This window comes from Pinus tabuliformis, chromosome 4_1 (genome assembly GCF_031772625.1).
Source record: "Pinus tabuliformis cultivar Carrire ecotype Pingquan chromosome 4_1, CPIR1, whole genome shotgun sequence".
Lineage (NCBI taxonomy): Eukaryota > Viridiplantae > Streptophyta > Pinopsida > Pinales > Pinaceae > Pinus > Pinus tabuliformis.
The window spans coordinates 648,361,087-648,379,042 of NC_142303.1; positions in this window are offsets into that span (position 1 = coordinate 648,361,087).

Consider the following 17,956-nt stretch of genomic DNA (forward strand, 5'->3'; position numbering starts at 1 on the left):
CATGCAAAGAACGACACAAATACAAGCATAAAATCCAATAGATGCAATTATATATCGGTCAGAAAAGATATAACTCAAACATCATTACAATGAACAACAAGAGTGGAACCATAATGATAGTCATCTATTATTGATAAACAACAAAGAAGAATACAACCATAGTTCTGACGTCAAATCCTCCTTTGGCTGGATGATCAGCTACATATGTCTTGCAAAGCTTGTCGGGATGGGGAACAAGCCTCTCTCTCTTTGATTATGAATGCAAAGAAGACTCTTATAGCAATCTCATAGACTTCTGAAAGTATAATTCTCCCTATGCTCGAACTAGCTTGTCAAATGCAACAAAACAAGCTTTTATAGATGGAGGAGGAGGAGATAAGATCAATCACACCATCTATGGGATTGGGTTTATCCTCAAAAAGTGAATATGGATAGAGGAAAGGGAGATACAATGAATCACGACATCCATGGGATTGGCATTATCCTTAAAAAGCTTCATGAGTCGAAAGGAAAAAACTTTCGCACGTGCATTTGTTAAAAAGCTTTCCCAAACTCGGTTGGCGCGGGTATAGATCTGAGACAGAGTGCCAACTGGCGCGCCCTCTTTGGAGGATTTCCCCCATTGGCGCGAGTAATACATTGTGGATCCGCGCTAATAGAAAAAGGGAACTTTTTAAGGATATTCTGCAGGAGATGTCTTCAGGGCATATGAAGTCCATACTTAGGGGAACATAATGCAAGTGTTTTCAAGTTATGTCACTTCTCACAGGTCCCAGAATGAGTCCTCCAAAGTGCGAGAGAGGGGTAACAGGGACGGTGACAAATTACTGTGTAACATATGCCCCCTAAAGCATGAGGCCTGAGAGAGAGAGGGGTGAAATGCTTTACAAGAACACATGCAACTGAAAATGCTGCCGCCGGAGGATCTGCATAGAGAGGTACAACTGATATCTCAAGTACATGATATATGTGGTATGGGCGCAACCATCCATATCAGAGTACATAATAATCTAGATCCAAGGTATGGGCGCATCCATCCGGTGAGGATCGATGAATAGACTCAGGCATGGTCGCAACCATCCAGTGAATGAGTCATGTAATAATCACAATAATCTACAAAATCGCAACCTGGATTCCAACAGACACAATCCAGGGTCTTGCGCTCCATCTCGTCTCGAACAAAAGTACAAGTTCAAGCATGCGAATACATGAGTTGAAGTCGAACATGCATGAACATCGTCTGATTACCAGTCAATAATGAAAACTGTTAACAGACGCGAGAGGTACCACCAATAATGACAATGGCCCTCAAGGTACTATAGGTACAATCTACGGCGTGTGAATCAGTGAGCTGGCGTCGAACACCCGTAGAATCATTCGATTGGAGGCCAATGATGAAAACCTCACGTCGAACACGAAGAACCTGCCATTGAGGCATGCAGGCTCCAAGGCACCGGAAGGGAGTTTCTAGATCAGCTTCTTGGATAATGAGCTGAAGTTGACAGGAAGTGACCTTGATCGAAGGTGGGCCATAGTGTTTCCCACATCATCGACACGAGACAGAGGAAGAATGTTGTGGTGAATCATAATTATGTGAGCTATCAGAGGGAGGTTGTTATTCTGCAGAGGTCAACTTCTCTTGAACATATCGGCGGCACGACAGTGGACTTGGCAGTATTTGAAATCAATGGATCAAAGGTCATGGTGATGAGGTGATGAGCAAATGAGAGGTCAAACAGGATCACCCAAATCCACGGAGGCAAGTGAAAAACGAGATGAGATGTCCCCACCCAGACACGAAAGCAGACAAGTGCCATGTTCAAGAGCGACATACTGCCGACATGACAATAATTATGGTTCCATTTTCCCCCACCATTTCTGGCGAGTACCCCAGTTATTTTTATTAACAAGCTTGACGGGGATAGCATATGCTTGTAAAGCGTCATCTCGACGGACTCCAATGTCATCAAGTTTTAACGAGTCTGACAGAGGAAGAACTCGGCGTCTTTTCATGTTTAGAGAGTTTGAAAAGACAGCAGAAAAGAAAACTCCAAGGGTGTCCTTTTTCGTAAAGTTGTGTCTCTCGAGCCCGAAAAAGTATAAAACAATGCTCGAAAGAACCGCCCGACCATTATGATTGAGGAGTAATTTTCATGTTTAGTGACTTCGACCTGAAAAAGTAGAAAGGCGACCGAAATCATGTCGTTTCATAACCATTAACGAGCCTGAAACGACAAGGACCCGACAATCTTTTCGTTTTTACATGTTCGGAAAAGAGTTTAAAGACGACCACCCCTTATTTATGTTTAGCGAGTCAAGAGGAATAACTCGACAATCTTTTCGTCTTTAAACGATTGGAAAAGAGCTGAAAGTAGACCTCCATTTTCATTCTCTTTAACGAGTCAAAAAGGGAAAAATACTCGGCAATCTTTTCATTTTTTACGAGTCAGAAAAGAGCTTAAAAGGAGACTTGTCTTGGAGGAATGAGTGGTATAAAGGGTAGCAACTGGTTCCGGAAATGGTGGAATTGCTCAAAACATATAATGGTCAAGAGGCTGGCTAATAAAACCACTCATCGTTGCGGTTCCTCAGGAAAGGATAAACAACCAAGTGAAAGCATATGATCAGCCAAAGAGATGGTAGCAATGGAATGAAACAACCAAGGCTCATCTAACAGAATTTAGCGAAATAACGGCAATCACGAGATGTAAAATGGGTATGGGTTCATTTTTACACAAGCTTGAACCATGGAGAACTCTGCTTGGATTCGGTTTCATGTTTACACAAGCTTGAAACGAAAAACTATGCTTGTTATAAGTTCGCATGCCCCCAGCATAATAACGCAAAATGAGGTACATGCCCCCCAAGCTTCATTGCATTCAACAAAGTGGATGGAATGAAGGTTCACTCTCGAGATCTATGAAAGACTCGACTTGTATTTTACGAGATCTTAATCAAAGACTCGATTTGGAAAGGAGGAGATGTTTCATTTTTTAATGAGGATGACCTAGGAAAAGAACTATCCTCATAACCCTTATTTCATTTTTTAATGAGCTTGACACAAGATCAGGAACTATGCTCGGCCAGACCTAGTTTCATTTTTTAAGGAGCTTGACATAGGAAAACGAACTATGCTCCGCCAGACCTAGTTTCATTTTTTAAGGAGCTTGACATAGGAAAACGAACTATGCTCCACCGGACCTAGTTTCATTTTTTAAGGAGCTTGACATAGGAAAACGAACTATGCTCCGCCAGACCTTCATTAGAATGAACAGGAAGTCGGGGCTTCCAAGAGTGCCACTCCGGGTGGAAGGGTAACATCTCAGAAGTCAGGACCCAATGCCCCCAGGACACTATGCACGATGGCGGCATCACTGGATACAGGCACGGGATAAGTGGCCACGTAGTTGATCTGTGGTGGGGTAGATGCAACTGGTGGATGAAAACCAGGAGGGGATGATGACTGCGCAGGAGGGACCCGGGGACGAACGAATGATAATTGATCTATAGTCATGATTCTTCCATCATGTGGAAAGAAAACCACATGGAAAAGTGAAGAGACCAGGGCCCCCATGCCATATACATAGTCACGGCCAAGGAGAAGACTGAAATCTAAAGCACCTTGGGTAACTATTACGTCTATATAGACGGTTTTTCCTCCCAAAGTAATAGGGAACTTTGGAAGGATCCCTAATGGTTGACTAGTTCCTCCGTCAAAAGCCGTCAGATTTGGTGCGACTGGCACAAGCTGTGGGGAACCCAAAGATTGCCAAGTAGTGGCAGGCATAAGACTAACAGATGCACCCTCATCTAAAACAGTGCCAGGTATCGCCTTATTAAAGGCGTGTACCGTGACCCAAAAAGGCACATGGGATGGAAGGCGGGAGGTAGTCAAACGATTCCAGTCGAAGGAAACGACTGAACTACTTGGTGGGAGAATCGTATGAAGTCCTCCCTGCTCTAAAAGAACCGAAGCAGGACTCTCGAGAGTAGCTGGGATAGGAGAGTCATTTCCGACTCAGGAGAATCTGAGGAGATGAGAAGAACATGGGAATGATGCTCTTCCGAAACAGAGTGGTCGACGGGTGGTGAACTCGAGTCGACACTCTTTCCGACCAATGGTTGGTCTGGAACAGGCTTGGCACAGCCAGGTTCGGGAAGAGGGGCCTGGATACAAGAAGAATTTGAATCAATCTCTTTGTCAACAGGGGGACAATCCGCTGCTGCAGAAAGACGTTGATAGCCAACAGGTAGTTGGGGTGAAGGAGCTGTAAGACTTTCCAAGACAACAGAGGCTTTATCCATGAGCAGACAAAGGTGAAGGGGATGATTTCCTTCACAAAGTCTACAAGGGATTCGAATCTTCCCTTTTCCCTTACCATTTCCAGCTAATAGAGTAGCATCGTCGTGAGCTTCAGAGGACGATGAGGGGCGGGCCGGATCGTGAGACCATACTTCTAAGACCCTGGGAATGCCAGGACAATCGCGCAGAAGATGGTCATCCTTGCATAATCTACAAGGAAATTTGACTTTCCGCGGAGGAGCAGAAGGTGGCCCGATGGGAGGTGTACTCGAGGGACTAGCTGCAGTTTTAGCCTCTCCCTTAGGAGACTTCTTCTTCTTCGTCTTCTTCTTCTTCTTCTTAGTCACCTGGTTACTCGAATCTAGACTTTCACCAGGCGAAGTAGAAGATGAGGACGTAGAAACAGGCGAAGAAGGGGAGAGGTCCACCTTAGAATCAACATGATGTTGTTCAGGTGGAGGGACTCATTGACCAGAAGTTGATACGGCAGGGACCAAAGAGGTTGGGAACAACCAAACATGCAACCCAACAGTTAACCTTGGGAGGGACAACGTTGCCATGTAAGGAGCACCAACATTCCCAAAAGGAGCGAAATGACCAGGGTTTCCGTCAGAGGGGATCCCTGGGTTGGTGAACCCCGGAAAGGTTGCCATTGAAAAAGAGGCCTACTCAAGCTAATGCAAACAAGATCTAACCGGGTAAATGTGAATCGTGGCCGAATAAATTTTAAGACAAAGGAACTAAACTTGACCTTTTCATGTTTTAAGAGTCGAGAAAAGGACGAAAAGGTGACTCTAGTCGCCTTCGAATGTTTAGTGAGCCCGAAGTGATAAATGCTCAGGTGAGCCTTTTCTTTTAGGGAGTCCGAAAAGGATCAAAAGTGACTACTCTGGAGAAACTAGGCAAAGGGTTTGCCAAACAAATCCATAAAACTGCATATACACCTTGGCAATCATATGAAAACCAAGGACTTTCCGTACGGCAGTCAATCTTCCCGAATGCTGTGTTCAGTGCGTTACGGCTTGTAAGGCGGCAGACACGGCTTCCTGTGGATAAAGGATGATAACCTAGTGGGGTCTCCCCATATACTCGACGGTACGTGGGAGCACAAATCCGTGCTAGAACACTATTGAGTCACAAAAGGAGGAATCACCCAACCTTAATGTGAAACAACAGTGACTAGGTTTAACGACGCCGAAACACGTCTCTAGCCTAGACCTCTAGATGTATGCGTTAAGTTCCAATGCGTTTTTAGATTCATTCAGTTCATTTTACAGTTGATCTTTGATTAGGTTTCAGTTTCCAGGTCCTACCGTATGTAATCTCTCACAATTCCTAAATGCAAGCTATATGCCAAAATATATCATTTCATTCGATGAACGCTAGCTACGAGAGAGTTGAGATCTTTCAATCAAACAAAATGATCATAAAACAATCAACAATGACTCTAATGCAGCTAATGGCAATAAACCAAACTTTTCTTTAAAGTCACTAATCACTAACAACAACGAAAAGCTCTAATTTCCATTAACTAATTCAAAGTAAAAGAGATTGTTCGTTTTCTTTTCAATGGAAAAGTGCACTAAACAAATTTTGAGAGATAATAACAAAGAGTAAAAGAAACAAATTTCACTCAATGAAAACACAATCAAGTCCCTGAAACACCAAGACAATCTTTCAAACCAAGAAAAATCACAAAGACCTCAATGAGCTATGTAATCTAAGCCCAAACGAAGCCAAGCGAAATCCAAACGAAAAAGAGGTAAATTGCTCGAAGAACACAATAAAAAGTTTTGACAACCACTAGACAAGTGCAAAAAGTAGCCAAGAAGTCGACTGGACAATCAAAGAACCAAAAAATCCTATGGAAGGCTCGATGCACAAAGCCACTAGATGCCCTAGGGCTGGAATTTGAAATCGATGGAAAGAGGCAAACACCCGAAGTATGAAGGTCAAAACCAGTCAAACAAAGCTCTGACACACTCCAGTAGTTGAAAAAGATGTGACAAGACAGAAATCCAAGCTCAGAAGGCTTCCAAACAAGCAAACTGGAAAAGTTCACAGGCCTGGCGCGACTGTCAGGCTGTAACTCACGCTTTTAAGGGATTGGCGCGAGTTGTTTTTGTGCAACATGCGCCCACTGGCGCGACTGTCAGGCAAAAAATCGCGCTAATCAAGTTTGCTAGCTTAAAAATAAAAACAAGCAGTCCAAGGCTCGATCAATAGTATCCAGACAGACTAGGAAGCAAGAGACGACTAAAAATTCAACCCAGAAAGCTTATCTAAGCAAGCAAAACAAGAGAAAACCAAAGGGCAAGACAAACTCCAAGTTGTTCGGTTCGTAAACCAAACCGGAGATTGACTGAAGTGGCGTTGATCTACTTCGCTAATGCAGAGCAATAGCGTTTCGAAGGCTACCTGGCCGTACTTTAGGCTCTGTCCAAAGTTTACAAATCAAACAACAAATAGCGTCCCTAGTGGAGTCGCCAAATTGTTGACGAGGTAAATCCCCTCTGCGGACAGAGGCGATCCCCACTAGCCCGGAATGGGTCTAGCAACAATCAAACAATGCTAACACGCAGCTTCCTAATTACAAATTAAAGATATATAATTGCATCTATTGGATTTTACGTTTGTATTTGTGTCGTTCTTTGCATGTGCAGGTGTCCATTCACGAAGATCGTGAGGATCGTGACCGACCGGAGCAAAGGAACGGGAGTGTCGACTCTTCTACAACACTAGCATTGGAATCCAAGTAGGCTCTCATCATTTACCTTTAATTTGTAATTAGGAACCTGCGTGTTAGCATTGTTTGATTGTTGCTAGACCCATTCTGGGCTAGTGGGGATCGCCTCTGTCCACAAAGGGGATTTACCTCGTCAACCGTCATTATGGCTGTGTGAGAAAACACGTCGAATCTGAATGATCTTTGGGTCGAATTCTAGATAGACACATTGAAGCCCAAGTCTGTATTCATGTGATTAGTCAACACGAAAATGAAGTGCAAGTGAGACACTTGTAAACATCGAATGATTAATGTGTATGGTATAAGTGAAGGCATGGTATCGGGCTTTTGGGCTCTCCATTTTGAAGTCATTACATATTTAAATCACATTTCAAGTCACATTAAGCAATAGTTTTGTAGTATGTTCTTGATATTGTGAGTTTGAAGTTCGACAATCATCAGATTAAACCATATTTTATTTATCGCTCCTTTGTCGCTTTGTTAACTGACTGAAAATATTGTTATGTCAAATATATTGCCAAATTTGGGCATTTTGTAGAGCGAAACTAAAAAAAGAAATTTTTATAACGATTAAATTGATATTTGGTTTGAATAGTTTTTTGGGAAATTTCAGGCTCACTTTTGAGTTAATTTGAAGATCGCAAGAAGCTCCATGATTAGGAGAATGTATCAAAAGGTTTGAAAAATCTTTTTGACATACATTGATGACCATATTTATTAATAAGCCTTGTATGGTATGGTGAGTGAATTTTTAAGTATGACATAATTGTTGATTGGGTTTGATAGTGAAGAGTGGATCAATGCATGAATATATGTTGATGGTTTGGTTGTTGCTCTGAGATGCATTGAGTTGATTGCTAGTGTTTGGCAATATTTGCATTCTGAACATAAAGGATATATGTACTCATCAATGCAAATGTTCTGAACAAATTTTATGGGTCACTAGTACAATTTTGAGGGTTGTCAAGTTATTTGCTTATATGGGTGGCTGATGAGTGTTAAGGTTTATAGTATCTCTAACTTTCTTGTTGAATCAAGGTTATATGTCTAGATGTTTGATGACAAGTTGATTCAAATTGAGTAGAAGATAGCTAAGTTTTATGAAGCTAGAGTTTGATGTACATATCGAGCATAAGCAAATTTCATTAAACGAATAATATATTGCACTTCGTTTTGTATTGATATTGAGCACAGGTGGATCCAGTCTGAAAATTGTGAAACGTGGCCCGATTGTTAAGAAGGGTATCAAGGTGGTGCAAGATAGTAGATTGGATTCTCCTTCAGGTCAGAGCTTGAGAAAACTTCAGGACAGCAGGGTGGTGCTAGGGCAGGTTGGAGCATATGTAGGGTGTTGGAGCATCTTTTCAATCGAAGCTAATAAAGTTAGGGCATTGGAGCGTCCTTCTAGTGGGAGTTGGTAAACAAGGGCATTAGAGCATCATTCCAATAGGAGTTGATAAACCAAGGCACTCAGGCGTTCTTCTAGTTGGAGTTGGTAAATCAGGGCATTGGAGCCTCATTTCAGTTGGAATTAACAAATCTGGAGTTTGGAGCCTCCTTCCAGTTGTAGCTAGAGAATCTTGAAAGTTGGATCTTCCTAATGATGTAAATTTTGAAGACCTATATTAAGAAGTGTTCAATGGTTTTTCTCCCAAAAGGGTTTCCACCTAAAAATATTTTTGTATAGTCTTTTATGTTGTTCATTATTGAATGGTGTTGTGATACTCATTTATGTTTGATCTAATGCTAATGATAATTAATGCTTTGTGAAGTTAAAATTTACTAATTGAAGTGGAATATTGATTCAACCTCCTCTTCAGTTGGAGCTTAATAGCTAGAAGGAAAATTCATAGAAGTGTAAAGATGGGAAAGTCAAATAAGGTTGCGTCCAAATGATCAAAGGAAATCCCTGGTATTGTAGTAGTCTCCAAATATGTTATAGCTAATGAAGAGAGTCAAGTTGGTTATCCAGCTCCTGAGTTCAATGAAGCCAAATATGAAATATGGGAATCCAGAATGGACACCTATTTGAAAGCTCATGGAAGTGATGTTTGGTGCTTTATTGTTTCTGGAGACACGTCTACTAATGAATCTAGTAGGAAAATACAAAAGCAATGAATGTCATTCTAATAGCTCTGTCAAACCCTGAAAAAGCCAAAGTGGATCAATTCTCATCATCCAAAAGCATTTGGAATAAGCTCCATGATCTCTACTCAAATAAGGATACAGGTCAAGATGATGATGATGATTGTGATTAAGATAAAGTAGATGAAGAAGAAGAATTAATAGTCAACATGGAGGGAGACTTGATCGACGCCTTAAGTGATCTTAGAGAAGCAAGGAAGAAAAATCAGATACTCAGAGAAGAAATTTCCCTTCTAAGAATTCAAGTGCCTGAAGCTGAAAAGAAAGAGAAAAACTTGACAAGCTAATTAGAGGAATATATTTAGAGGTGCATAGTAGAAGTTGGTCAAAAGCAAAAGGAATTTGATGCATTTCTAGTATAAATAACCAAGCTTAGAAAGGAAAGCGAAAGGAAAAAGGAACAAGTGCAAGATTTTAACAAAGCTACAAAAAATGTCACCCTTTTAAATCTGCAAGTAGAGGAGTCATAAGAAAGAAAGAAAAGTTTTGTAAATCTAGTATTAGGAAGGTATTTCTCAAAAGCAAAGATAAATTTACATTGCCCTAACTGAAATAGATAAGCTTAGGAAATGGCAGCAGGAGAAATTGTTGGATGACGAAAGGAAGAATAATATCATCACTTGATTGAAGATGAAGGATGGAGAAGAAAATGAAGCCCCATGTAATGAAGGCACAAGTTCCAATTCCCTGAAAAGCAAGATTGGCAATAAGCCTAACAACAAGATCCTTCAAAGGCCAAATAAAGGTCAAAAGAATATTAAGGGTAATGATGGTCCAAGAAGTAATACTGAAGTAATCAAGGATAAGAATCAGCGAAGGGTTATACCTACTCCAAGAAATCATGTTTACATAATACCATCAAGACAAACATCTCATCCAGGTACCGTAGCATGTTTAATGGTTATTGTTTCTCATGTTATAACTTCAAGCATGTGGCTATGGATTGCAGACATTATCAAAACCCTAGAATCAAGCTTGCAGGATCGCAGGAAAAATTTCAAAAAGAATTTATCAGCAGAAAGTATATGTTAGTTGCTTTGTCTTTTAGGGATCGCATGGAATGCTTCAAATGCCATAACTATGGACACATAGCTCATGATTGCAGATATGAAGGAAAATATTGATATTAGGTACAAGAATATTTGGAGAAGAAAAGAAAATCTAGAAGATCAGATGAATGAAAAAGTCTCAGTAGTCATGCTCTCAAGATTTGTAAAGTCGCAAGACTATGATGAGTCAACAAGTACATTAGAAAATGTCAAGGTTCTGGATGGTTTGGCTTCAAAGCTCATTCATACATTATTCTAAAGAATCTAACTTCTTAACACCTCGCCCCGTGAATGTTGATGAGGGGGGATTCTAAGTAGTAGTGGCTGCAGACTTGAGGATATATCTTACAATAGGTTGAAAAATGGAAGAATTCATCATATCAAACAAATTTGTTAGCTTTATGGAGCAACATGATAGAAGTGAAAAAGGAATCATGGTAAAAATCCTTTCGGTAATTCATATTGATAGGAGGAATCATTTGTGGCAAGTCATGAAAGGCATAACATGTTAGGGGGAGAAAGGAAGTCTCTTGCAGGAAGATAGAAGAAGATATTTCATTAGGGGGAGTAACCCTTTTCCATTAATGTTAAAGGGGAGGAGAAATTAGGAGAATACCAAACACATGAAGTTAGGGGGAGAAATAATTGCAGGGGGAGTGTATGTGTTGTCATCAATGACATAGGGGGAGATTATTGAATGGTATTGTCATTGATGTCGACGTCGTCCTTGAACACTCTTAATATTTGTCTATGAATTGCATCAATTGGAAGCTCCGTAAGGATGAGGAACTCCTGCGGTGTGACCATGATTCCCCAAATTTGATGAGGAATTTAGATGTATAGATCAATGTTTTCTCTTACATGACCATCTACATTGTGTAGTCCTTGGCATGCCATTTCCATAGGGAAGTTCCTTCCATGTGGATCCTCTCATTTAAGGATGTTTAAGAATCAAGGGAAATTAGATGTAATGTGATTATTCTTGACTTGATAACAATTTGTGGAGTCTTTTTACTTTTCTTGTTAGCTTAATCTTCTTCTTATTATTAATACATGTGTGTGCACTTCATCAAACTGCTACCAAAAACATAAGAACAAGAACACAAGAAGTTGGCTCTCTGCCCGGGCCAAAACCTCTCTTCTCTTGAGAGGAAAACCCTTAAGTAAGTTTCTCTTATTAAAGCTTCTTATTGATCAATACCAAACCCTAGACCCTTGACTAGAATTTCCTCCAAGCACAAATCAAGTTCTTCCTCTAGACTGCACTTTGTTCCTGACACTTCCTTCTTCCGACACTTCGTGCTCCTTCCAACTATTGTTAGATCTTGTTGCACTTGATCTAGAAGAGATTCCTTTGATGAGACCCTTTCCTTATGATGATCCCTTCCTTCTCTTCACCAACCAACAAGCTTTGTATAAATGTAATTGGAGGGTTGTTATGAGAAAAGAGACAACCTCCTTTTCCTCGCACATCTGACTATAATATGCTTTAGAATATGCCTATTAACTTCGATTTTATTCCTTGCTACTTCACTTGAGTGGGAGGCCCTTTAGGAATATGTCTCTAGCCCAAATGATGAGATATGTTGGTTTGTGAGTCCCTGTTTTTATGACCGCATGTAGCCTTCCTCTTCCTCGTACGTGTGACTGTATTTTCCTTAGAAACTAGCCTCCAACCTTCACTTATGCTTCCCTTTACTTCGCTACACTAGAGGCTCCTTGACTTTGTCCTTTTTCCTTATTTTCTTGGCTCCTTCACTTCACTGATTTCATAAACGATTGCGTTGTCTTTTGAGGGAGTGGACAACCTCTATATATAGAGGCCTATCCCTACTTTAGGCTGACACGAAGGCCGACTTGCCTTCTTTGCCTCAAATGGATTCTTTGGTGATGTCGTTGCATGTAGGAGACTTGTTGACTTTGCTTGGAGGTATTCTCTTGACTCTAATACATAAACATACATGGTGTAACATGCCCTTAAGGTCTTCAACATTTTATTTTGACTATTTGACTCACTTATAGCACTTTAACATGTGCTAGACCTATTTCAATGAGCAAGAAACTCATTGACATATTTATAAAAATAATATTTCTTTTCTTGAATAAATGCAAATATCAAAAGTACATTTATGAAGACCGAACCTAGTTACAATTCCTTCAACACTCCCTATTAACTAGGGAGGTATTCATACAACATTACAAAGTGTTTGGCTATGTTTCAATCTTGAGGAATTCACATAACAGAAACCGGATTGGAAATCCATCTGTTATAGCATCATAGTAACCAACATTGTTTCCACAACAAGGCCTTGACTGATAGCTCATCTGTCAATAAATTAGAGCACAATGTTGGCGAGACCAATGACTTATAGACACCTTAGTCATTTTCCCTCAAGGTGCATACCCACCTGGGTGTTCACTGAGTATGACCTTCTAGGAATATTCTTGTCTTGGGTTCCCAACCCTCAAAGAATATCGGTCCTCTTGCCTACTCTTGTCTTGGATTCCCTACACATCCTCAAAGAATATCAGATGCCAGATGATTACCCATTCCTCCCATTATTTTTTCCCAAGTGAAGACAAAAATGTTATGTCTATCTCTCCCTCTCAATTGAGGAAGACATGCCCAAGTATCCTCTGACAAGGTACTTGTCCAAGTTCCTTTGTAATTGGGAACTTTTTATAACTCCCTCTTAGCTAGGGACTTGTCCATTCATCAGGAACTTCTTCTTTGTGGGTCCTCCAGCTGTTTGATCTCCTTCCTTCCTTTCATGTCACGAAGTCTTTGTTTGAACTTCTTCCTGGTAGGGCACCATCCATCGATCACTTTCCTTCCTGGTTTGTCATGTCATTGCTTTCTTCATGGAAGGTGGCCTTCTTTGTCATATATCAGGTTCTCTTGTCATCTGGTTATTCCTTGTCATCTTGTCTATGCTTCAAACTACTCTTCACATGTATACTTCTTTGTACTTGCTTGTTACCATGCTTTGATCTAGTAGCCCTTCTGACTTCATCCTGATATTGCTTCAAATGGTGCTTTTGTTGGATGACTTCTTCCTCATGACATATGTGTAGAGTAGAATCAGTTATCTGCACCTTTAATATCTCCAAGGCCTTCATAGGTGTCAAGGGTCCTTTGATCTTTTTCTTCATTTGTCAAAGTTGTCATGCCTTCTTTCGGGAGATGCCTTCAAAGTATCTTTGTCAGATAGAGAGATTCTTTTTTATCATGGTGTTTTTCACATGCTTGATCTCTTTCTTCATTTGCTTCTTCATGGATAGATTGGTCAACCACCTTATGCTCCTTATGGGAGCACTTTTTCATTGCTTGCTCCAAGTGCTAGTCATCATTTCTTCTTCACTTGCTTCTTAGTCAGCGACCTTATACTCCTTATGTGAGTATTCCCTTTTGTTGACTTTAATTGTATTGTAGTACATGCCTTCAAGCATGTCATTGGTGAAAGTGATTATTTCCTACTTGATTATATCATAAAACTATTCACATGAATCAATAATATACATATGATAGCATGACTAAACTTTGATGCATACATACCTCATATTGATTCTCCTTTGGTCATCTTAGCTTCATTTGGTTGACCTTGGTGTGGCCCTTCTTGCTTCATCTTAGCTTTACTACATATCATCCTTTTCTTGAATCCCATGAATGGGATTCACAATGAAGCATCTGCTTTTGTTTATGAATTTTCTTTTGAAGATTACATCATGGGATCTTGAAGACCCTTAAATGTTTCTTTATTTTTTTATGATGGAGGTCTTCTAAGATTCTTAATCATGATCAATTGTCTTTCATTGTGGATGAGGTCCTATACTAGGTATGTTCCTTATACATGAATATATTGAGCTATATTTAACATGCTCCTATATTCTAGAAGATATTTCTAACCATGCATTTTGTTCTATTTATAAATGCTCCTTCTACATGAGTATTTTGAACTCTATGTACATCATGAGCTTCTAGATTCTAGAATATGTTTCTAGCCATGCAATTTTATTCTATTCCTACATGCTCCTACACTACTCAAAACTTTGAAAGAAGACTTTAAGTAAAGAGGTAGACTTAGTCATAGTAAAGATCTAAAGGATCTTCCTTCTTTTTCTTCTTTCCTTCTTCTTTCACCTCTTGATTCCTATGAGCTTCTTCCCTTTTTCTTTTGTTGTTATTGTCCTTCTTTAGTTTAGGGAAATTCCTTTTGTAGTTTCCATATTCTTGACATCCAAAGCATTGGAATTTGGACATATCTTTTTTGTTTGTTCTTCATGGACCAAATTTGCAAAATTTTCCCTTTCTCTAGGCCATGGTAGTAAAGGCTTGCTCCTTTGATCCCACATCTTCCTTTGCTTTGAGTCTTGTTTCCTCTATCTTGCATAGAGACCAAAGTTCACTTAATGGGGTGTCTTCCTTCTTGGAATATACACTTGATGTGAAGTTTCCCCAATCCTCAGGTAGAGCATTGAGTACTACAGCTGTCATTTCTCTCTCAGACATAACTTCCCCTAGATCTTGAAGTTGATCCCTCATCTCATAGATCTTCATGAAGTAGGGAGCTATTCCTTCCTTTGATATATTCATCTTGTACAACTCATTTCAAAGAGATATCACTTCTCCATATGTGCTTACCAAGAATAGCTCTAGTAGTTTATGATAGATTTCTTTTGATGTTTCAAGTTTGGGGACATAAGGAATGAGAGAGTCTTTGATGGATTATATTAGAATCCTTTGAGCTCTTGTCTCATCCTTATTGTAATTGGCTAAGGCTTGAGTTTTCTCCTTAGCAAGAATAGTAACATTCCCTGTGATGTGTTCTAGGAGTTCATTCTCCTTGAGAATTAAATCAATCCTCTTTTTCCATACAAGAAAGTTATTGGTACCTACCAATTTATTTATTTCCTTGCAAAAAGACATTGATGTATATTCAGAGGGGAACATATAGTTACTTGATAGATTTTGAGATGTAGTAGACTTGATTTCTCCTTCAATACTTGATGGCTTGCCTTCCTTAGATCTTGATGTTCTTCAAGTTGCTTTCTCCAAGTGAACTTGACTTGATGATGAGAGTTGCTTGTTGACTTGTAGCTTGATGTAGGTCTTACTTTGATTTGCTCTTCTTGTAGGTGCATTTGTGTAAGGATCTTCTTCTTGTTTTGTAGTCTTCCTTTATGAATGAAAGATGGTAGACATTCTTGTCCTTTGATGTGATTGCGACTTCTTGGCTTGATGCTTCAACTTTTGTAGATGTCCTTCCTTGATGAGTGTCCTTGAGATGCCCTTTCCTTGATGTGTCACCTTTCCTCTAATATCATGTTGAAGAATCAAGGGAAATTAGATGTAGTGTGATTATTATTTACTTGATAACAATTTGTGGGGTCTTTTTACTTTTCTTGTTAGCTTAATCTTCTTCTTCTTATTAATGCATGTGTGTGTACTTCATCAAACTGCTACCACAAACATAAGAACAAGAAAACAAGATGTTGGTTCTCTGCTAGGGCGAAAACCTCTCTTCTCTTGAGAGGAAAACCCTTTAGTAAGTTTCTCTTATTGAAGCTTATTATTGATCAACACCAAACCCTATACCCTTGACTGGAATGTCCTCCAAGCACAAGTCAAGTCCTTCCTCCTTTCTGCACTTTGTTACCCGACACTTCCTTCTTCCGACACTTCATCCTCCTTCCAACTGTTGTTAGATCTTGTTGTACTTTCTCTAGAAGAGATTCCTTTGATGAGACCCTTTCCTTATGATGATCCCTTCCTTCTCTTCAACAACCAAAAAACTTTGTATGAGAGGGTTGTTATGACAACAGAGACAACCTCCTTCTCCTTGCACGTGTGACTATAATAGGCTTTAGAACAAACCTATTACCTTCACTTTTCTTCCTTTATACTTCGCTTGAGTGGGAGGCCCTTTAGGCCCATGTATCTAGCCCAAATGATGAGATATGTTTGGTTGTGAGTCTCTGTTGTTATGGCCATAGGAAGCCTTCCTCTTCCTCGCTCATGTGACTATATTTTCCCTAGAAACCAGCCTCCAAACTTCACTTATGCTTCCCTTCGATACACAAGAGGCTCCTTGACTTCGTCCTTTTTACTTCTTTTCTTGGATCCTTAAATTTGCTGATTTCATATATGATTGCGTTGTCTTTTGAGGGAGTGGACAAACTTTATATATAGAGGTTTGTCCCTCCTTTAGGCGGACTTGAAGGCCAACGTGCCTTCCTTGCCTCAGATGGGTTCTTTGGTGGTGTCCTTGCATGGAGGAGACTTTTTGACTTTGCTTGGAGATGTTCTCTTGAATATAATACATAAACATACATGGTGTAACATGCCCTTAAGGTCTTCAACATTTTATTTTGACTACTTGACTCACCTATAACACTTTAACATGTGCTAGACCTATTTCAATGAGCAAGAAAATCATTGACATATTTATAAAATAATGTTTCTTTTCTTGAATAAATACAAATATCAAAAGTAAATTTATGAAGATCGAACCTAGTTACATTTCCTTCAACAAAGGAGATATGGATTCTTGAAGATTTAAACCCCAAAGGCATGGTCAAAGTACCCAAAGCCAGCAAAATAATAATGACACAAAATCACAATTACATGGCTCCCCATCAATTGATTCAAATATTATTTTCAAATGAAATTTATGGTCTCATAGTCAAATGGGCCATAGCATGAATATCAAAATGATAAAACATAGCATTAAAAATGGTTATATGAATATCATTTTTTATGGACCTTGGATATGCATTGTTTATGGTTTGTTCATGTCATAGGTTGTTAAAATTATTTTAAGTTTAGGTTGGATTTGTCTTGTTGGGCTAAGCGGCCACCCATTCTAGGCTCCTTCATCACTATAAATTCATGCTCAAACTTCTCCACAAAAGCATCAATCTATCCACACTTCATCTTGGGCTTTGAGGATAGAAGCAGAACGACAATCTAAATTTGAAGGTTAAAATATTGACAGAAGTTCATTTGGATATGATCTGAAAGGTCGAGTTTGAAATGCTTTCGTGGAATATATTTTTCTCGAGGTTGATCATAATAGAGCGAATTCTGTTTCGTTACATTCAGGTTATGTAAATGGCCGGGACATTATTGTGAAAAGGAGTTCACCAAGTTTTGTGCCAACACCAAGCTTTGGAATTCGTCCCTTTCAATAAGGTAATTTGTTAAAGCATAACACCTACACCTGCCTTTTTGAGTATTCCATTTTGAGAGAAAGAGACAACTCCAAGTCCAATTTGGATCCACCAGTGACAAATTCTTGGCCCAAGGCACATGCATATGATTAGCCAAAAATTGAGTATTTGCATGCAGTTCAATAGCCTGCAACATTGGTGTATGGCTAAATGAATACAAGAAATTATGATGAATGGATCATTAATTGATGAATGACTCACTAAAATCCTTTGATTGACTCATCTAAATATCTATTCCATCGAGATTGAGGGAAGAATTGCAACAAAGAAGGGTACAGCTGGTGGTGATATTTTGAGTTCGTGGAAAGGGCTAAGGATCGACAGATTTGTGACTAAGTTTGTTAGTAACTGAGACCATTACAATTTTTTATTGGTCGAATAATTGGTTTTAATGCTCACAGTATTGACATTTATTCTAGTAACGATAAGAAATCAATGAGCTACAAAATTCTGGGTATGACATAGTGAGGGTTTGGTTCTTGT